The 23,629-nt window shown below is 37.2% G+C and overlaps 1 long non-coding RNA gene across 1 annotated transcript; it reads right to left on the bottom strand.

The window, feature by feature from the left end:
- Positions 1 to 4,438: 4,438 nt before the first annotated feature.
- On the bottom strand, positions 4,439 to 9,503 carry LOC125244348. Its single transcript, XR_007179323.1, has 3 exons — positions 8,255 to 9,503; positions 4,862 to 8,142; positions 4,439 to 4,759 (listed from the first exon to the last, which is right to left on the bottom strand). It is a non-coding gene; the product is annotated as an uncharacterized LOC125244348 (long non-coding RNA).
- Positions 9,504 to 23,629: the final 14,126 nt, after the last annotated feature.

Consider the following 23,629-nt stretch of genomic DNA (forward strand, 5'->3'; position numbering starts at 1 on the left):
TGTTAACTGGCTCCCCTACCGGAGTAAGTATGGATCTGATTAGGGGTAAGTGTGTTGAATAACCAGAAGCCTCAAGAGAGGTGGCTAATATAAAACAGACCTCCCTACAACACCAACAAATCATGAAGAGACGTGTCTCTGTCTCCATGATACTGGCCAAACATCTCTTCATCAGAAAGCCCCACTGAGTCAACTTAACATGCACTATTGCTAAAGATTTTTTTTTTGTCACTTTCACAAGCATTAAAAGATCTCGATTTCAAACAGCCACACGATTAATTCTTAATTCTAAGTGTAACCCAGGTCATTAACCTAGGTCACTAGCATTTATTTGCAATTTTATATAACTATTATTGTCATAAAATATATAAATATATAAAAAAGAAAGAAGAAAAATGCAGTAAAATTGCTTTATAAATTAAATTTAGAAATGCTCTTGAGCCGATTGCTCATTGGTGAGGTGAAGGGTTAGTCCCGCCCCTTGCCGAAAGTTAGCGGACAAGCAGGCAGAACGAGAGTGAACTTGAACGAGAGAAGACGCAGTTGCACAAATTGTGATTAAAATCCTTTGTTTAATAATCCAGCGATAGATTATTAACAAATTGAATTTATATCTGTGATTATATAACTTTTAGAAACTCGACTGTTTGAGAATAGTATTATGTGACGACGTTTGAACCGGACATGATGAGACTGACGCAATAAGATATAATATACATCTTTTCCGGGGAGAAACAACTTTATTTTTGTTTTCTGATTTATACTTCTCCTTGGTGAGTACAAACTTCGTTATAAAAAGTGTATTTAGTTTTAGTATTTTGATTGTGAGTACTGTGAATTGTAATGTGAAAAAGGAATTTTAACGGGTAAAAAGTGATGTAAAAGTTTTCAAAAATGTTTTAAAAGTGTGTCAATATGATATATGATTGTATATAGTCGTGTTTAAAGGTTTATAAGATGTTTTACGTGTTAGACGGAAGGAATTTCTTAACGTGAAATGCGCGCCATGCGGTGCTAGTTTGCTAACACTGTGCATAGGCCCTAGTGTTGGATTGAGCACATGGTGAATTAGCATGTATGTTCTCATGTATGTTCAAATGATTTATACAGAGAGTTTAATTTAATTTGAAATGATTTATTTGGACAATGACATTAATGTTTCATTTTGGCTTTGTTGTTACAAGGCTGGGTTTTTTTTTCTTTGTGAGAATTGTGTTCCTGAATCCTGTCCTTGCTGAATATTCGCATTCTGGTCGGGACTGGCGAGCCATTCCATCCTCTCGTACCTGGAAACAGAGAAGAGCTCATTGTGAAACAGATTTTAAAAGTATTTAAAATCTGAATGTCTTTGAGGAACTGATTTCAAAACTGAGACACTGATTTTGAAATTGTGTGTGAAATTTATTATTATTTTACTGTTTTGTTTATTTTTATTCTGAATCTGAACCTTGATTTGGGTTTTAAATTTGTATACCCTTTTGTTATTTTGGGTTTTATTATTCAATTCACTTGTTATTTCATTGCAACTTAAAAGAGAAGGATTGAAGACTAAAAATAATCAATCAAAACAATATACTACATTCTTTTCCATATTGATTGACTTTATTCTTTATTCTAATTTATTCTGTGTGATTAATTGATTACAGACTATTACTAGATTATACTATTATACTTATTACTTACCTTTGCTCCTGTGGGACGATCCTTATCTTCTGATTCTGGTCCAAAGGAATCCCCAGTGGTTAACGTGGTTCCACAAGTGTTTTATGCAGTGACCTAGAATTAGTTAGAGGAGTGCTACACGCTAGTAGGACCGCGTTACATAAATGACAACTATTCACCTGTGTCTATTAAACCTTTGACAAAATTGTACTGGAACTGAACATTCAGATCTGGATCTTTTGATCCAGTATAGGTGTGAAACAACTTCACAGTCTTTTCAACTACACATTATTGTTATTTCTGTCTTACATTAATTCAGATTATCACAGAAGTACTGGGATAAAAGTTTATAGTTCTGATAAAAACACTGATGTCTATGGTAGTGATCAAAATATAGCAAATCACCTTTTTACGCCTCAAATAACGATTGTAATTGGTTACATCGTTACGCCACCAATTGGTGAAAAGTGACTGTTAACAAAAATGTATTTGTCATTGAATCATTGATTCAAGACATTCGTTCAAAAATGCTGATTCATCCAGTAATGAAACAAGTGAAGTCTTTATGAGTAAGTTATTGAATCATTCATTCAAACCATTAAAAAAAAAAAAAAAATGATTCACTCTTTATTAATTAAACATTTTATATATATACTGTATATATAATATACTGCCTAAGACTATACTGTCTGTATAGTTGGAGGACGCTTTAGATGCCAATATTAGGATGTGTGTGAACTAGTATAAGTCCTGTTTTAGGGTTTGTTACCACAGTCATAACCATGGTCTCTGGAGATGTCTTTGGAAACTTTGTGTTTGAGAGTTCTTTGGGAACTTTTTAATATGCCCAGTACATTAAAATACATTGTTTGCTTGTTTCTCTCAAGCTGAAGCCACCAGACACAGTCCAGAACCTTAAACCCATGAATTATCTTACAGAAACGTCGATAAAGATTTGGCCGTTATGCAGATTAATCTTTTGAGGAGTTTGGTTTAAGTCTTTATTAAGTTTATATTTGAGCTAAACCATACTTCTCTTCATTACAGTGACCCTGTCTTTAACTTAATCTACTAAAGATTCAGGTCTATAAAAAATGTGAAAAACGCATTCAGATATGGATGAGGTTATCATATTGCTACATGACCACTGAAGTCTGAACGTCAGATACAGATTAATTTTAGATTTGAACTGGATATGCTTGGACTGGACATTTCCTCTCAGTTTCTCTTTTTGCTTGTTTGTCTTCTGGGAGTCTAAGTTCCAACCACCTGTATTCAGGACACAAGCACATCTTGCCTTCTTTTGCAGTCATAATGGAAGCATAATGTCTCTTAATGAGACTTCTCTTATTTGCCAGTGTAAACCTCTATCAATCCCCAGTGAATCCCTTAGAATCACTGTTATATCAGCAATGAAGAATGGCATTGCAGCATTAATTTGAGAAGACAAGTTCAAGATTCTTGAAACCACAACCTCTCTAGTGGTTCTGATATAAGAGAAGCCCACTTGGCTTCATGCCTATTAGATAAGTCACAGATAAAAAAATTGCTGGGAGCTTTGCCAGAACGGGTTCAAATGACTTGCCAATCACAGACTGTCAACCCATTTGGGTCTTTATTACATAGCATTTTTTTCAGTACTGTATATTTGCTTTAATTAACCAGAAGGTTTTTAACAGTGATCATATTCTACTGTGGTTTCTTAACTTTCAGGGGTACGACCCTGTCTCCAGTATATATCATTAGATGCTAAATGCTCAACCACTTGGGGACATTTTATCCATGGACTGTGTTGCCATTCTCAGCTTACCTTGTGCATAGGAAAAAGCTGCACCTTTCCATGTCTGGAGTGACCCCTAGTCTGATTCGTTTCATACAGTAAGTTTGAACATGCTTGTAATGTCTTGTTTAGGAAGTAGGCTCAGTTCTTTGTTGGATTGTGTGCACCGCTGGGTCTGGAGAACGAGGCCTCTGTTCTCTTAGGTCTTCCCTTTAGGAATGTCTGGCTAGAGGCACTGTGAAGGCCTGTAATCCTAGTATCCTGGCAGTGGAACGCATTGGAACGCAGTGGAACTGCTCCAGATATTGCTAAGAAGCTTAAAAAACCCAGGCTGGAAATTCAATTACCCTTTCCTTCAGAGTACTCTGGTGGTCACGTGAAAAGAAATCACTTTGAGTAATATCTTATTCATCATCGTGAATAACAGCCTCTCCTGGGCTGGCTTCCCCAAGTGCCCTTGGTACCCCCCCCCCCCCCACATTCATTTACAGCATATACACTGCCTCAAGAGAGAGGAAGGCTGTTTTTCACGGATATTCTTCCTATATCATAGTTGTCCCATGCATTACCCATTAAGCTGTTCAAAATTTAAAAGCTCATTGCCTACTCAAATTCAATATTTGTGTATATTAAACATATGTCTCTATAGATGTCTGCATATTAGCATGTAATGTCATAGTTTGTTTTAAGAAATTTCTTGCTTGATCCCCCAGGCTTGCTTGAACAGAAACAGTTGGAATCCTAAGTGGCTGAGGTACTGTTGGACGGGGTAGCTGAATTACATTATAGCTATACTGCAACCATCTATTGGAAAGGAGAAAAGGGGTCATATTTTACTCTCAAAACAGATTTTTCGGTTCCTAATGTTCTAGTGATGATAATACCCCTGTTATATTTCAGCAATACGGCCAGAACACAGGAAAAAAAAACATCCAACCTTAAACCAGCAAATTGCAATATTGCACACAACACCCACATATAGAAATCCAAAATAATCACAGCACATTCATTAATTATTCTATGCTGAGTTTACACAGTATATCAGAAGACTGAACATGATTTCTCAAATACTTTTTTATTCCTTAAATAATGTTTTTGTCAATATTTAGCTGCCTTGACAGTATATTGACAATATGGTGGCTCCTTAAGGCCAATGTTGAGAGCAAACAGCTATTTGCTGTTACTTCATATTTTAAAGCAGTGGGAAGCAAAACAATGTTCCATTATTTAGCTTGTAGCCAGGATGAGACCAGACCATTTTTATCAGCTTGTCTTGGCTTTTGACTTGTGTCGCTTAGGGAATGTGGGGAGAAGTGTCTGTGAGACAAAAAAAAAGTAAGGTCACCCAGTCTGTTCATTGTTGCTTTTCTCCTATCATATTCCCTGTAGAAACAGAAGAGAAAAGAGTTTATTCTGAACCTGATTGTGTGGAAGAGGGTTGACAGAGAACATTTTAGTTCAGTTCCCTTCAACATATCATCACTTTACATGAGGAAATCAGGCCCTGTATAGACAACAACAACAAAAAACTACAATTGAAAGCTAAATTCATTTAACCATCAAAGAGCTCATCTTAAAACCTATTGATTTACATTGTTGTTTTGATATTTTTGCTGGTGTGATGGGAAATCTATGTAAATCAATTTTCTCAATACACTTTATCCAAAAACTAGAAAGCTGACACTGTTGCTTTTTTTTAGGTTGACTCACACATCTGGGTTTAGTTAGGAGTGTAGGTGTTTCCTCTGGGCCGTTCAGCTTCCTTTCACCTCTCGCCTTTCAGAGTGTCGTAGGACTTTACTCTCTACTTGGTGCAACTCTGAAATATGACGCATCCATCGACATCTTAGGATTTATTCTTGGTTTATAGCTCCACTGGGACACCTTATACTTCACTTATCAGCTCATTTCTCTGTCTGCAGAGTCCTAACACCCCCATTATCATCTAACACAGTATTCCATGGTGATAAACAGACCATTGAGTTCATGTCTTGGTGATCTGCTCACGTGAATGGAGCCTGTGTTACCTGCTAACCCCTCAGGTTTCCAGAAGGTGATGCTAAATCTAGCCACAGGTGAGGTATAATGTCAGGAGAAAGATGTTATCCAAGGTTTCTGTCTGTCCAGTGTTCCCTTTGTGACCTCAGATCACATCTTGTTACTGTTGAGGTAGGGTGCTGCTAAAATATATCTTCTGAGAAAGACACAGCTGTTAATGTACTGGGACAGCTAGATGGTTACTGGTAATAAAATATGAGAAAAGTACCTATTTCCCGGAAGCAGATCATTAAATACTGAAGAGATGAAAGAGTTTGTCTGGCTGATTTACCACAATTCTTACCATAAGCTTAGGCTTGAGGTCAGGTTCCCGTTTCAATGCACAGATGAGTCAAAGTGGGTGAGTTCAGAGAGCCAGACATATATTCTCATTTTTTGGGGGCACTGTTGGTGAACTTTAAATCTTTAAAATTAAAGAGTTGATTTAATGTGGAGTAATGTAATTATGTAATAAATTGTTGCATTGGGACATTTTATGAAGATTAACGTATTTGATTAGACAATTTTTTCTCTCGTTAAACTGATTTTTTAAATTTTTTTTATTTAAAGAGGCGAATAAGTGTTTGTCCCATTTGCATGCAAAGACTCCACATTTTCCATTTAATTGGTGCTGGTTTTCATGTCAGAACATTTAATTCTCTGTTTTTTACTTTTTATGATTGGGCAGAATAGATAGCGTTAATTATATTGGGAGCGATCTAGTTTTGATGCATAGCATAACTGTATTCTAATTACTTTTCCTGATAACACAGTAATGTAACGCATTACATTTTAAATTTATGTAATTTGATTACAGTTACTGATGTCACTAAAATTACGTTACCTGCATTACAAGAAAAAAATATTGGGTAAAATGCATTTCTAAAAGAAATCACGTTAATTAATTTATTGCCGGAGATAGGAGTGTGGTGGTTGTTTCTTCAAGTGGAAATACAAACATTTTTATTTCATTGTGCGTAAAAACAAAAATATTACTGTTAAATGCAAACTGTGCGCAATTTCTAATGAACTTTCTACCGCTATTAACTCGACCAGCAATTTGTTGAAGCACTTAAACAGAAAGCATTCTACAACAAAACTCATTGTCAAGGAGGATACCCGCGCCCAAGACGAGAGCGGTCCAAGAGCGGCCCAAGAGTGGCCTATTGGTCTAATGATAGGAGAGATGTAGTCAAGTTACAGTTTTAATGTAGTCATTTTTTTGAGTAACTTACCCAACACTGCATAGCACTATGCCATTCGCTTAGATTAGCATAGATTTGTCAATAACTACCATATAGTTGTGTTTGTTGTATTGGTCAGTAAATAAATATAAAAGATAAACTTACTTGTAAATTATGATGTAAATTCAAAAGGTAGCATGTTGCTCTGATTATGCGATAGTTCCTGTGTAACATTTTCATCTCCCGGACAATACAGCTGAGGATGAGTCCATCTTGATGGGTTTGATTGTGTTACTGTGAATGTTTGTGCATATGTTTGAGACAGCTTTGTTTGTTACTGCTATTTTTTTTCTTTCTGTCTTTCACTCTGTCTTTGTCTCTTGCTCTCTTTCGTCCTCTTATTTCCATAATAGGCCTTAGGTTGAGGTCTGAAATAGAAACAGCTCTCTCCCTCTAGAGCCACCTGGCTCAACACAAACACACACATACACACAAACATATTTAGGTAATACTGCTTGTCCAACATTATAAAACAGAGAAACTCATCATTCAGTCTTGCTTTTTCTGTCATTTACACACACGCATACACAAAAGTGACAGTTCTGGTTTGCGATGGGGCACCAGGAAAGAATAGTGTGTTAGTGCCAGAACCCACTGATGTTAGTCAGACTGCAGAAATAGCATCAATACACACACACATATCCATACACCTCCAGACAGCAGACAGGGAGTTTGTGCCAAACCTCTCAGCCGAAAACACACATCCACACGCAAATAGTGACCTTAGAGAGGTTTAAACAAACTTGCAAACATAAACACACTGAAATCTAAACAGGCAACCTCATTTGTGCACAATTCGGTTGCTAGACCAGACGAGCTTTGCACGTGTAGCCATCCGAGCTCACACACAAAAGTTGAGCAAAGGCCTCTGTGCTTTTCATCTTCAATGCTTTTATTCATTTATCTGACAAGCGTAGAATTCATTGTAGAATCTTCTTATGCGCACACACATAATGGTGGTTTAAGGTGCAGTGTAAGGTGGTGTCCAGACCACCATGCTCACTATCCTGTCCACATTCAGAGAGACGCAAATTGTCGGTTGCTAATCCGCCTAAAGAGTGGAATCCTAAAGCAGTAGTCAGCTTTGATCCACATCCAGAGAGATGAAAGCTTTTAAGCCAGACAACTGCTTTTACACTTTTTCCGCTTTCCTTGATGTGTCCTCTGTCTTTTTACTCATTTGTCACATCTTTTTTTGTCACAATAACTTCACATGTGATAGAAAAGAGAGACCGGATGGCCTTGAGTACAAAGGACGGATAGATAGACGTCATTGATGTAAACGTTTGCATTATCAGAAACTCACCCTGCTTTGTGCTGAATGCCATTTAGTTTCATCCATTTGTATGTTGCGCTTGAACCAGACAGCCTTCTGCACAGGTAGAGCATGTTAAAGGGACCCCGGCCTCAAAGACTTTACTGCAAAAGATATAAAATACATTTTTGACTAATATGTTCAAAATGATGTTTTAAAATAGTTTTCATTCTTGTTTCAATTGCTTGGTCCAAACCCAAGTTTGATTCCACCTACCTTCCGCTGCCCACTCAGGTCTTACTTCTCACAGCATTATTTATTTTTTATTTTTAACTGTTTATCAGTAGTTGGCTAACAAGTCAGCCTTTACCATTTTACTTATGATTTTGTCTTGTACAGAACAAGCATAGAACTCTGCTTGTGTCTGTCTGCACTGTGAACTAAGGTGGCATTTGCTGGTGTTTACACAATAAAACAAACAGGACTCTGACTTCACATGGACTCGGGTCTGCACTAAAAGTGTTAATGCATCCCAAGCCATCAGTGGTCAAAAGAAAAACGCATACTTGATTGTTCCTATTACTGGACACTTTCAGTTGTGGAATATTAATCATTAGTGACAAATGTTTGCAAATAAAGTAATTCTGCAATAGCTTAACATTGATTGTCTTACTGAGCACAAAAAGAGATCTGACCAAGGTATTGAATGATTTGTTGTACACACTCTTGCTTGAAAAGAGAACACCCAAATACACGCCTTGTAGAGGTTAAGGAGTACAGCTGGGAGCAGCTTACTGGGTAATTTATCTTTCAGCATAGTAATTAACCCAGCTCAACCACCTTACTTCTCTTCCTTCTCCCATCCTTCTTTCTCTCCTAACTACTGAACTGCCTTTCTCGCTTTCTCTATCTAGAGTTTTTTTCATGTCAGACTTGTATTTTATCCCTGGCAACTGCACGTGATTCTACTGTGTGTTTATGTTGGCTCACAGCATGTCTCATCACTTTCTGAATCACTACACTGGCACATACACACACTCCATGCTTGACTTGCCTTCTATCATTTACATTAATTAACATTACAGTCTGCCATTGAAAAGTTAAGAACAATGTTTTGGAAAGTTTCAGTATGATTTATATTTTCTCTAAGAAGATAGACATTTCTAAATTCTACAGCTGCAGACTTCATTTTAGTCTGAACTATTATGGTTGTATAACAGGTTTTCTGGATTTAAGAACCTGAGATAAAACTCCTCATCCCAGAAACCACTAACTTTCAAATACATACAAGACATGACACATGCTTGCTTGACTGATATTTCGTCATTTAGGAGAAGAGCTGATATCTGTATTGTGATATCTGCATCATCACTGCAGGTGGAGGGGGTCTCTGCAGGTCAACTTTCTTATTTAGAGCGTCTTTATAAGTTATGGTTGAATGAACTGTGTAAGTAGAGAGAGACCTTTTCATTTAACAACATAAATCCATCAGTCACACACAGAACAAAAGATTAAAGTAATTATTCTAAACTCATTATGGTCACAATTTAACCTAATTTGGCTCCTTTGCAGTGATCTCAGAGATCACTGGCTCAAGGAGCTGATACAAACCAGATAGTCAATTAGTCAACTTTAATTTGAGTTGCAAATTGCCTTGATCACTAAGTGTGATTATAGTATAGATTTATTGACTTTCGTAGCCATTTCTCATGTATGTTTTTTTGCTTAAGAAATGGAATGTGTAAATGTCAACATTTTCTTTGAAATTTAATATATTGTTTTTTTGTATTATTTTAGGCTACATTCAGACTGTCAGTCCAAATCCGATTATTTGTGTATCCAATTGGAATCTGATCTAAAATTATTGATGTCCACTCTTTGTATCATAATTGTTCAGATCCGATTAGTGTGTCCATGCTGCTCTTTCATTTTTCGGAATATCCGCATTGGTTACTACTGCAATGACGTTGCGTTGGTAGGCATACGCCAAAAACAACAACAACCACCACATCATAGAGGGGTTTGCAATACAGATGTTGTCTTATTCACAACATGACAATGTGTAGCCGCCACGCTTGACTACTGTGTCTTATGAGGCAGCAGCAGAAACATAGGAGGCTGGTACGTGTGGCTTTATATGTGTGGCTTTATTTACCTAAGTGTCATGACTGCACCTCTATAAACTCCCATCAAAAGTCTGACCACGTCTCTTCTGAAAAACAATCCAGAGAGCAAGAAACAGAAAGAGTCTGAGTTTGAATGGAATGGGTTGCACAAGCAGAGCATTGCACTGACGATTAGACAACCAAAATTAAGCCGAAAGGAGAAACAAAGACCAGCACAAATACAGAAGAGTCTTCCCAAACATATTGACTGGAAAAGTAAATGTTTGGAGAGAGAAGAAAGAAAAGAGAGGTCATGACCCACTCAGTATTTACAGCTCCTCATGGTTGCCAGGGTGCAAATCTTTTAAGATGCACTCTGTATACACTGAGTGAATATATTTCTTCACACTTAGGAGCTATCGGATGTTCTAGAAAGTGTGAAAGTGGAGAGAGAGAACATGAAATAAGAAAGGTCAGAAGATCAGAGAGAAAGTGTCCTTTAAGCCCCCTGCTATGGAGGAAATGAATTTTTGGGTTGTGACCGATGTGTAGCTAAGAAGGGTGGTCACCTCTATCTGACTTTATTGCCCCTGCAATGCATGGGATGTTAAATTAGATGGAGAAGAGCTAGTGTTTGTGCGTGTATATGGTATACATATCAATTTGTCAATTTGTTTTGGTAATTATGCTAATTGCTGTTAAATGTGCCATTCCAATGCACTCTTGTCTCAAATACCACCCTCAAAAGTTCAGCAAAAAATATGCCAACATTGGTTTCAGGCCCAAATTGACAGAAACACCTATGATTGTTCCACATTATCCCTCAATTAGGGCTTTGGGCCAGTTCTAGAAAGGTGTTCCGCCATGCTGATTGTTAGATTAGCAACATACTCAAACTCTGTCAAACTCTATTGGAATCAACTATGAGTTAGTGCTATTTATGTGGTGAGTGGAGTTGCTGCCTATGTAGAACATGTTTTTTTTTTGTTTTTTTTGTATGTTGATGTGTAACATTTTATTGCACTAGCACTGAAAAGCTTTCTGCATTTTTCAAGAAGTGAAAAAGAGAAAATATGAAATTGCCCAACTCATGTCACGTCGCAATTATGATTTTTGAGCTCATGAGTAGGTATCTTGTTCCTGATTTTTTTTTTTAAAATACATTGTTGTTGAATGAAAGGGATGGGAAATATACTTCCAAAACCGGTCACAAATGGCCACTGTTGAGTTCCATAGCACCCATTTCATGACTTATTATTTTTAGCTCTATTGCTGTGAGCTTTTTTCCCTTCAGTGTTTTAGTGATTGATTAATGAGTGTTAGTGGTAATTATAGTGTAGTCTAGTAAATGATCCCCTGACATTTTTTGCTGTGTGCTCAACAGCACAAACTCGGATGAGGACATAGCTGAACCCTGTGCACAACTTCTCTTTTTCTCTCTCATCAGCTGGCATAATTTAAATTTGAGCCCTTAAAATACAATATGTCCACTATGTTGTTCTCTGTCTAAACTTGTTTGTTTTTACCTTTGTCATTGCTTGACTATTTGACTCTTTATATTTAAAACTTGCGCAAACAAGCAAAACTCAAGCACCATGGCCAAAGAAACCAGTCTGAGCTATATTTGAGAAACCAAGAAAAAAGGAAGGACAAAAAGACAAAAAAAGAATGACAAAAAGGAAAAAGAAAGGGAGAAATGGACAGGAAAACAAATTTCTTGGCTGAAAGGTTTTAGAGGTTGCTGCTGACAGTAGATCTCTGTTCTCAAGCAAAACGAATAGAAAAAGAAACAGATCACTTTTATATATCTCCTCACACTCTCACATCAAAGATCATTGACTTTCTCTTTTCTTTTTTAGCATATATTATTTTGCCACCCTGACACAGATTTAATATATAAAAAAGAATAAAAGAAAAAGTTTACATTAATGTGAGGAAAAAATATTTTTTAAATGGTATATGATGCATCATGGTAAGAATATACTTAAACTAATAAAGAAATAATTATTACAGTAATGAGAATTACAACTGACAATAATAGGGATTACAAAAAACTTCTTGGGAAGTAAATGTGCTTAAATGTCATAGTGCAAAAAAAAAAAATAAATAAATTGCGTGCTTCATTTTCATTACGCAAACTATAATTTATTATTTTCTTTCTTTGATTTTAGGGTGAAATGTGACATGTTTTCCAATTCTCCATAGTGTTTCCATAGAGATGGTAATGACCTCAAACAAGATAGAACGTGAGAGAGAGAGGGGAAATAAGAGTGATGAGGGTGTCTAAAGATAATGAACTTTTTAAGTGCCGTACATTAACTGCAGGTCAGTCGAGTCTGACGCCGTGGAGGGGGGCTGCAGGAGAGCAGTAGAGCTTTGTGGGGAGAAAAGGTCAAGGCCGGAACGGATGGAGAGGATGGCGAAGGTCAAATGCTGGGGAGGAAAAGGCAAACAAGGAGAAAAAGAGAAAGAGGGAGACAAACAGAAAGAGAGACAGAGAGGGATGGGTTGAAGACGGCCTCTAAATCACTAAATGTGGTTACAAAGACATCAGCAGCTTTTTATGTTCCCATACAGTCTGTGCTTGTGTTTTTCTTTTTCTGTTTTTGTGTGTGTGTAATGCATGTTTGTGCATAATGGACTTAGAAAAAGAAAGGAGATGATGAGTGCAATTTCCTGTTTCCAAACATGCAAGGTCTGGCATGAATCATATTCCCACTTTATTTGTGTTTTACATCAACTTAGACCGTAAAGAGGCGGTCACACTACACTTCATTCCATTGACTTCCACTCCTACGCATATAAATGCATCAGACCGCAATCTCAAGATAATGCTCAAAAGCTCAAGTATGGTGAACTCTGACCTGTCAATTCACATCACATGAAGATGTGTGACCAGTAGAAGATTGATACATCACGGTGTGACCTCTTGGCTGAATTAAAAGAATGCATAATTTTGCAGTAAAGTCGAGTAGATTGTAAATTTTTACGTTTTGAATGTATTACTATTTGTTATATGTTGAATTCATGTTTATAAAAAAAGACTCCGCAGAGTGTGATGTCATATCACATCCGTTACAGTGTCCGTAGAAATTTTGTGTGCTCAAAGTCTTGTGTAACCGTGGCTTAAGCTGTTTTATCACAGATCCACAGTATATTCCCAGGCGTATTTGAGTGTTATAGCAGGAGACCAGTTATCACACAGGCAAGTCAATCTGTTTATTTGATCAACCCATATAGCTACGTATCATACTAAAGTTCAGCTCACACAAGATTGGCTTTGTGCTAGTTTAGTAGATACAGTAGATAGAAAGACATACTTAATTAAACCTCAAGGGAAAATAAGGACATGCAGGAAACATGACCGGTTTAGACTAGCACAAACACAGTATGACAAACTATGACACGTCGTGATAAAAGCGAGCCAATGAGGTATTAGATATACCAAGATAGAGTGGGAAAAACCATGTTGTGTGTATATGCTGTGCCTGTGGCTGTAGTGTGTGTGTGCGTATATGTGTGGTTTTATGGCTATAATTACATTAAATGACTGGAAGGGCCCATTTCCCCTCCGCCTGCTTAACCCGGTGATTTAGACAAGGGTCACTACCACTCACCCGTCAATACTCACACACAGCTCCATTTACACCAATCCTTAACAACACAAACGTTGTGTAGTGGAGAGAGGGGGATTGCGATTAGTCACAAACGCACTCATGCTTATTATCATGGTTATTTTTGCACCAGTTTGAAGTGGTGTTGATATTTATCTGCGATCACGTCTTTCTCAGAGCGCTCTCACACACAATCTAAGTTTCAGTTCACTGAGAAGTTTGATGAGGCTGCTTCACGCTTCTCTTGGAGGAAAATTGTTTTAAAGGTAGCACAAGTTATCACATTTAGATGAAAGATTACAAAGGAAAACTTTGCATTAAGAATGTTTTTCATGTTGACTTTGAGAAATTTTAGGGGCTAATTTTTAATTTACAATAAAACATATAGGTTGTTATACACATGTGTTTTCATTTATGGTTTTGGCTGCCACATGACTAGCGTATTATTATAAAGTGAAATAAACACCCCCCACCGCCATTACCACCCTTGCAGTTTTACTGCGTTCGCACAAATGTGCTTTGATGTCGCTAACCATAATGCAAAGACACAAATCAGGGCCGCAGAGAGTGTCTGCAATGCTTACAACAGCTTTCATTTGCTAATGGGCTTCTGACCCAGAACCAGGGCCCACCTGTCGCCCCGGGCAACCAGACAGCAGGCACTGATAAGGTTCTGCAGGCCTACAAGTGCTGTAGTTTCAGGCCGAAACACTGATTCAGCACACATGACCTGTGGACACGGCATGCAGTCTGAAAATGAGACTAGGGTCAAAACTGAACTGTTGTGATTGTTTCAGGCAGTTTGTCATTGTTGTTATATGGATGACATGGTTTATTTCACACTATTTATGTGTAGGCAATGTTTACTATTGTTTATGATGATTTTGTTGAAAGGTTCAATTTAATATTAAACAGGACAGATAAAAAGCTTTATCACCACAACCTTACTAGATAAATAGTAAATTAGCTATATATTATGTTATATAATTGCACCCTTTTACCTCATCTCAATTTTTATTCCTGCTTTTCCTTAATCCTGTTTTTTTTTTTTTTTTTTTTTTTTTTTTTAACCTTGATGCTCTTTTTCTTGTCTGTCTACTTGTCTCTTTCTCTTCATCTTATCTAAACTCTTTGAACTCTTGTTATATTCTTCTCTGGATTAGTGCAGTCAGCTGTGTTTGGGTGCGAGTGTGAGAAAGTCAGGTTCGGTAGTGACTGAGTTCATCTCATCCCCCACACACTGTCTCTTTCCAGACCTTTTCCCAACTCTGGCATTCTGCCTATTAACCGTCACCTGTCTGCTCCGTACCATTCATAACTTGTGAAGTGCCTCTGGGAGCAAGAATGTGCCCATTCACAAGAGCTCTTGTGTCTTCCATTTGTTCACATAGTGCAAGAAAATGGGGAGAAGGGGTCTTGATCCCACAAATCTTAAAGACAAAATCACCTACAGTGGTGCAGAGGTACACAGGCATGTGAGAGTGTGTGCCTATGTGTTGATAGGGCCAACAGATTTCCAACAGCTTCAGAATACCATCCACATTGGGATAGATCTGTCAAAATCACAGTGCATCACAATATCATATTGCAGATTTCGACTGAAGTTGTGTCCACTGTGCAAGAAACATCCATTGTGTCTGAACCGCAGGATTAGGTTCAGTATCAGCTCACATCATAATCTAAATGCTTTTCTGAACTCTGTACAACCCTCATATTCAGTACTGTGAACTCTCTGACTTCTAAATCAACAGCAGAGATGCTTTGAAGTGAGAAGTACTTTAATGTGTAAAGAAACCACATGTTCCTATTCAGGACATTAATATATGAGTTGTGAAGTTGTTTCTAGGAGAAAAACAACATGCGAAGTGCAAGAGGGAGTGAAATTATGACACCTGTTAAGACATTCATTCCCACAAAAGTTCGGTCACAGTGACAGTGATTAAATTGATGGAAGTCGTCAAGTCACTGTACTATTGGTTTTTCTAGAAGGATTTCTTACATGACTGCTGTATCCATCTAATGATCTCAATGATTTAATATCTTGAAATATCAGATGGTAATTGGTAGGGCTGGGTTTTGCGACAATTTTCACGATTCGATTCGATTACTATTCACATGCTTTCTATTCGATTACGATTTCGATTCGATTCGATTTGATACCTATTATTTTGGATGTAGTATTTCAGTTACAGTACATGGCAAATTTTCTAGAGGAAAAAAATCTCTCAACTAATGCTGTAAACTACACATGGGAGTCAGTTGGTACTATTATAATAATATTGAAGGTTATAATAATATTGAAGGTAATTAACTTATTTATATACAAACACAAATTACACTCAATGATGTTTTTATTATAAATAAAGCTTAGAATTACATAGTCATATTTCTACTCCAATTTGTTTTTTTGAAATATAAACATTTAAATCACGGCTGTCGTAGCTGATTTATTCAAACATGCATTAAATATTGAAGAACATTAAAAATTATAATGAATATGCAACGGTGCATAGCTATATTTATCAGAATGCTGCTTTCTAGAGTACACTTTTCTAGCTGACTAATGAGTTTATGGTTACTGAATATGTTTTTCTGAGGTAAATGTGATGTTACGTGACATTGTTTACAAGCTGTTTTATTGACATCTTTCCACGGTTGAAACACTGATTGAGCTATTACACGAGACATGATACGAATTTCGGTAAGTTGTACTGTATAACATACCTTCAGATGTTTAGTCATGTTTATTTCACGCTGTAACTGGTATTAAAGCAGAGGAAAGGATGTTCACATGCACTCCGTGCTGCCGCTTCTCTTTAACTGAGGCGCTAAAGCGATCGGTCACGTCACATTAAACAGCACCAAAACGGTATTTATTTTTTGAATCTCATAATAAGATGGACGTCATTTGAAATCTGAGACTCATATCAAAAGTAACAAAGCACAAAGATTTATTGGATGGGAGGCACTACATATTTTGCTCATTCATCAACTGAAAACAGACTAGACTAATCGATTCTTGGGATTTAAGAATCAATATCGGTTCGTAAAAATGAGAATCGATTAAAATCAAGAAATCTGTATTTTTTTACCCAGCCCTAGTAAATGGCTAGGTTTTTCTGATATTATCAGAGAATCTGTAAAGCAGACTTCTGCCTTCCCCTAATGCAGTGGTTCCCAAACTGGGGTACGTGAGGTGACAAAAGGGGGTACACAAATGCTGAGTAGTTCATTTAATTCTACCTTAAAATAATATTAAAACCGAGCATGTTTTTCTAACTGCCAAAATGCCGTAAATCCAATACATTTAACCAAATTACCTCATCATTTGCAGTCAAAAATATATATAGTCTCCATGCAAGCAGCATGCATATGATAGATTGCATGCTGTCTGCTGCCTTAAATCGCGCTAAATTACTGTCGTTCTTGACAATGCACCTTTGTAAAATTGGGGATTTAGCACTTACTCGCATGAAGAACAGATAGACACAGATAGTGGATTAATTTCGATATCTTGTGTGAGTTCTTGTATTTAATGATGATAACGAACAAGAACGCAGTTGTTCCCAAATATCCACATGACTGCAAACGTGACATTATTATACAACAGGTAAAAAAAAACGTACATTTTAAACACAGTACTGTCAGTATTTATTTACTCTATATTGCAATGAAATAATAGTTATAACGAAAACCACAGCAGAACTACAACACACGTCTGTGTTTCACGAACCGTGAGAGTAAATGATTCAATGATTCATTCACAGCCATTTGCTTCGTTACTGAATGAATGACTCGATGACTCACTCATAAAAACAGTGACTTGCTGCCACCTACTGGCGGTTTTAGTTTAATATTTAAAAGTTTTACTTAGTTTTACCATCATTGCATAAAATGATGGTAAAACTATGTTCTCTATTGAACATTTTTATTTAAAATTTATTTAAAGTTATTCATAAAGTTAAAAAAAAAATATGCACTGGAAAATCAATTGAACATTTTTATTTTTATTTAAAACGTTATTTGATAAAGTTATTCATAAAGGTAAAAATATGCACTGGAAAATCAATTTAGGGGGCAAATATTGTCCCTTAATGGTAAAGGTGTGACTGCAGTCCAAGTAGAAGAGAGGGGGTACGCAGAAGGATGGTAATCCCTTCAGGGGGTACTCCATGCTAAAAAGTTTGGGAACCACTGCCCTAATGGATTTAATATGATATTTAATAATAATAATAATATTTGTATTCTCATCAAAAATATTTAATATAACCTTTTTTTCCCCATCAATTTTGTCTAGCTGTGAAATACAACACGTTATGCACTGAAACATCAACATGGTTGAGGTGGTTTCACCATTGCTTGTTGAGTTGTCTTTCACTTGCATGGTAGACTGACATTTTTGTCAGTACTTCTCTGTGGCATGTAAGCAAGACTGACATGGCGTGAGTAGGGTGTCTGTGTGGTCAGAACCACTTCCAGTTGTGGTTGTGGGAGGATGTCGTTTTCTCGTAAACCAAGTGTAGACACTCTCTAAACAAATATGTACATACACTTACTGTGTGTCCATTGGTTGAATATCTTTATCTCTCTGTAGATTATGTTCTAAAGCACACACACATACCCTCTTACACAAGTTTGTACACTTTGTCCCAGTTTACACCTGCTATTAAGGAGTGTTGTCATTAATCTGATTAGTGGACGACGCTAAATACAGGTGTATATGGGGTCTAAAACATTTTGAGCTAGTCCTCTTTCGACCACTTCCAGAGGTAGTTGAAAACGCATTTGACCAAATTGCTTTCGTAAAATACTCATGTGGTCAAATGCATTTGAACAACCACAAAAGACTGCCTACTCTCTGCCTACTGACCTAATGCGTATACATTATGAGCAGCGGGATTTAAACTTTGATCGGCTGAAACCTTAATTTTAGTTTGCAGTCAAAAAACCTAGCAAAAAAAATTGTTTTTTCAAAATTGTTCTTTCCAACATGCATCACAGCGTTCGGCTTGGTCTTGAGGCTCTCAGAGCAGAAACGAAAGCTACTGCTATCCGTATGTTTTTCTGTCATTTCCTTTCATGTTCATATGTAAATTGCGCAAGCTTGTTTCGTCTATAAGATCGAAAGATCTGAAAAAGCTCATACATTTACTCACCCATAGAAGAAATCAGGACAGAAGTCGTCAGATGTGGACAAATGAGACTAATTAAAACACCAGGTGATCTACTTGTGATCCAATCAAGGAAAATAATGCATCTTAATATCTGTTGTACTGATATCAGATCAAATACTGTATTTTTTATGTATGTGCCATTTAAAACCAATTGCCATAGGTTGATTTGACAGTTAGATTGTAGAAGAATTGCACTTTTTCTATACCAGTTTCATGGTTATGCTCCTGACATGAATGATCGACCTAAAAAGGAAGCTTGAGGTTTTTCCCACGTTGCTCTGTTATTTCAAACATACATAGAAGGTTGTTGATGGAGGTCTGTTTTTGTGTGTTTGAATGCTTGTGGTCGCGTGTTTGTGGTTCGCAGCTCACCTCATTGGCTAACCACCTAACAGTGATCTCTTTATTGTCCTAAATATATAAAAATAAAAAAAAATTGTGAACTGTCTGAAACAGAAAATTCCTGATATCACGATATATCACAGCAATGAGATTAAATTCTCCCGATTCTTAGATTTTTGTCCTGTGGACTCCTCTAGCATTTACAAAGAAAACTCAACCATGTTATATTTGCCAAGACACCAAAGTCTGTGATCAAAATTGGCAATTTAAAAATGAACATTTACAGTCAAATTCTTCAGAAGGCAAATGATTTTTCCTATGTATATATATTTATTGAATATCTAATGTATGTACTCTTGTTGGACACTATGTCAACAACTGTCTATTTTTTGTTTCTTTTATTAATTTCTTTAATTATTTTAAGAACACATTCTTTTATTTGTCTAATAGAAAGTGATGAAAAGAACAAGACTGACAGACTGTGAACAGAGCAATGATAAGACAAGGCTGGAGGCAAAGAAGCATTAGATCAGAAAGATGGAGACTTTAGGGAGAAGAGACTAAAATAGTGACTTAAATGAGAACATTGATGTGGCATTCAGGCAGAACTGTGGTATATCTGACTCCCAATCCTGGAGTCTCTCCAGCACTCTCTCTTTGATTACAAGTTCTCAATGACAGCTTTCACCTCATTCTCATTTGTCCTCCCACACAAACACACACAAACACACACACACACACACACACACACACACACACACACACACACACACACACACACACACACACCAGAACGCCCCACAGGACAAACATTAAAAGCGGGTTAAGAGACATATCTATCACAGACTGCATATGTGTGTTTGCAGTTGTTGATTTCCTTTTTGTGGAGGTATAACCATTGTAGTTATTTTTCCCATCAGTTCAGAATTCATTCTTGTGATAAATTTGAGCTTTTAGCTTGTAAATCAGATGTGGGTCGGAGAAATCTAATTCTTGATCAGTGGCTCCAGAGGATTCTCTGATTTCAATATCAAAAGCAGGATGAGCTCTTCGCTGTTCCTGCCAACCTAGGTGGTTTCCCGTTGAATAATCTCCATGGCTCCTTCTGTTGGTCAGTTACTATCACAGAGAAAATCAACTGACAATCTATTTACAACAGATTAGAGATTCATAATGAATTAGGGTCTTGATTTCACCTTCACTCAAAATACAGCAAGAATAGCAACTCAGATAACCTCATGTTGTAGAGCTCTGATGAACTTTAACTCTGCAACAGTTTGTATTGTAGAAGATTATTCAAGGCCTTTAGTAGTAAAGTTGAGCAATCCCCATACTGACCACATAAACTTCTCCCACACTGCTTCCACATCCTGAATGTCTCCAGCACTATAATGTGGTTTCCTGAATGGTCATTTGTCCACTTGGATTCAACTGTTATAATGTGCTTCTACAAAATATGAATCAGTATGACAAAGATGTGCCTATGACTGTACGTAACCTCTGTACAGTCTCTCTATCCCCTTCTTAAAGGAATAGTTCAGTCCAAAATTCTCCAAAACTCATTTTATACCTATAAGGCCTTTTAAAGATGCAATGTGCACTATTTCCCACTTTTATTTTGGTAGCAGATAATGAGTTAAGTGGGATTTTTGTTGATGTCTCTCCAAGGGTATCAGAGGGGATGGGTACAGATCAGGGTCACTAGAACGCACTAATATGTCATACAGTGGCTTGAGCCTGATGAAGAAATGGAGACAAACAAAGAGAAAGGGATAAAGTAGAGAACAACTTAGCTTGAGAGATGACAAGAATTGGCAATTTAAGCAGTGAAATACAGACTAAGCACAGAGACTCTGAGTTAAGACAGACCTGTTTCACTAAAACTAACAAATGTGACTGCTAAAACTACAGATCCCAAAGGGAAAGGAGCTAAACTAATACATAGCTTGCAGAAGGGGGATGGTAATTTTATTTTACTTTCTGCACACTTTCATACATCCACCTTTTCCATCATTAACCAACTCATCATAGTCTTTCATTCAATACTGAAGCCAAGACGTTTCTGGATATCATAACAGACATGATTCTTGTACTGTTCTTAACTGTTAAGATGGCAACTGAGAAAGTAACAGTGCTTTCTTTGGCTTCTGTCCCAGCATAAGCTAATACACACAGAGCTGGTTTAACCCTGATCCTCTGCTTGATTTCAGCATTCATGGTGATTCTGCTTCAAAAATATTTTTCTAGAGAAAGGCCAGACCATCACAGAACATCCGTGTTTAATTGCCTCTTCATCCTATACTAGTCTTTGTCTGTGATCTGGTTCTATAAAACTGTTTGTTTTAAAGTGTTTGTCTGAGAAGTCATACTTCACAGCTTTTTATGTTTCCTCAAGTCTTGAATCATTAAACATCTATGCTGTCCTCCACTGAAGACTGATTCCCTTGCCTCGACTTTGAGTGAAAGTGAATTTTGCTGGTTTGAGTTGGCTCAAGACTTGTGAACTCTGGCTGTGAGCTCTCAGATGATGAAAAAAACGAGAAGCCCATCATCATGATGACGGGCCACCAAGCACGAAGTTTTACCTCGTAAAGAGAGCTGTCATTATAGCGGAGGATTTGCCCCAGGGGTTTTTCGCTTTCACTGCCGCTCTGGTGCTGCAGAGACAGAAGCGGCGCACTGTACACACACATACGGGAAATTGGCCCCTGAAATGTGATACGCAGTGTGAGGTAGGGCTGTGATCTTTTTCTCTCACACACCCCCACAATGAAACACAAATATATGTCTATAAAATCAAAAACCTTCACACATGAAAACACTTCAAAGTCCCACCTTCCCCATCAAACCATCCATGTCTTGTTGATCTTATAGGCTTTAGGCTAAGAAATTCCACAAAACCACTCAAATAATCAACCCTCGTCACACGAACAGATTCTTAAAAGAAATATCCGCACATTACTCTCAACCTCACTAAAGTAGTCGCACACATACATGCACCACTTTCAAACAAATGCTAAAGCCTTATAAATACTTGTAAGCTTTGGCAATCAAAGAAGTTTTCTATAGTTTGACCATGTCATTTTTTTTCTTTTTTTAACAAGATTCATAATGATCTTATCCTCGCCAAGTCTGTTAAGTATGTTAAAGAATGCCTCTCCCGTAGTGCCAGAATAAAAAGAAAAATCAAAAAAGCACTATGTTTGCTAAAGAGCCTAAGCTGGCCTGCTCACATATTTAAAAGGAATTGTTCACACAAACATCAACATTTTACTAACCCTCATGTCTTTCCTAACCTGTATGACATTCACAGACAAGACTCCTGCTCTCCTCCTTATGTCTGCAATAGTATTTATCTCTTACTGATGCTTCAAGGTACCTTGAATACCACGTCAGAAGTCAAAGGTCATAGGCGTAACACCCTCATTCAGTCATGCAAAGAGGAATAAGGATTTTAGGAAGCATCATGTTTAGCTGATCGGTCAGGCATTTGACATTTCAGCCCAGCCTTGAATCCTGTCCCTGGAAAAAACCCTTTTTCAGGAGAGCAATGATGAGCCCTAACACTGTCAGGCAGCTATGACCCAAACCAGTGAGGGGTTACTAGCTTTACCTTCCGGAAGACAACAGGACTGTAGCTGGACCACAGGGTGCATGGCCAGAAGTAATAATACCCAGACATCTTTACCTGAATGTGGTCATTGAGTTTTATCCATGTTCCACCCTTACAACCTTGATCTGCACCAAAGGCACATTGGATTGTATTCTGGTCAGTAGAATTCTGGCAATGCATTTCTGGCACCAAAAAAATTTTTTATTTTTTATTTTTCTCTCTCTCAATCCAAATCTTAATCCAAATCTTGCAATATATAACCCGGAGCAGGTGAGGAATTTCACTGTCACATTTTAAACAGGTTTAAGCTTATTTTTAAATTCCTCTTTCACATTTTTTTCTTGTGAACTTGGGAGAAGTGTATTTCAGCCCATTTGCAGCACTACTGCTGTAATTGGAGGCATCCACATTTAATGGAGCATTTCAGTGTGTTATTCAATTGTGTCATGAGTTTTGAGTTCAGGCTAGATTTGTTTGTTGAAAATGTGTCCCTTTTTTGGCTTGGTATGTTTTCTTGTGCATGTAAAAAGAATGACTGCATCATTACAAAGTGGGCTACATTTTACCCTCTCCTTCTGCCTTCATAGGAAATTTCCATTTCTGTTAAAAGGCAGGTGCTATAATATACAGTAAGAGCATGTAATCTAAACCCAATCTCTTAGTCATACACCAAACCAGCTTTGGAAGAGGCTACACTTTTAGCAGTTCTCCACAGAGTAGTTCTGTGGAAATCCTGAAATGAGGTACTTGCATAATTTCTCAGAAATGTTCATGGGTTCTCATAAAACACATCAGTGTTCATG

Source organism: Megalobrama amblycephala, linkage group LG14, assembly GCF_018812025.1.
Source record: "Megalobrama amblycephala isolate DHTTF-2021 linkage group LG14, ASM1881202v1, whole genome shotgun sequence".
Taxonomy (NCBI): domain Eukaryota; kingdom Metazoa; phylum Chordata; class Actinopteri; order Cypriniformes; family Xenocyprididae; genus Megalobrama; species Megalobrama amblycephala.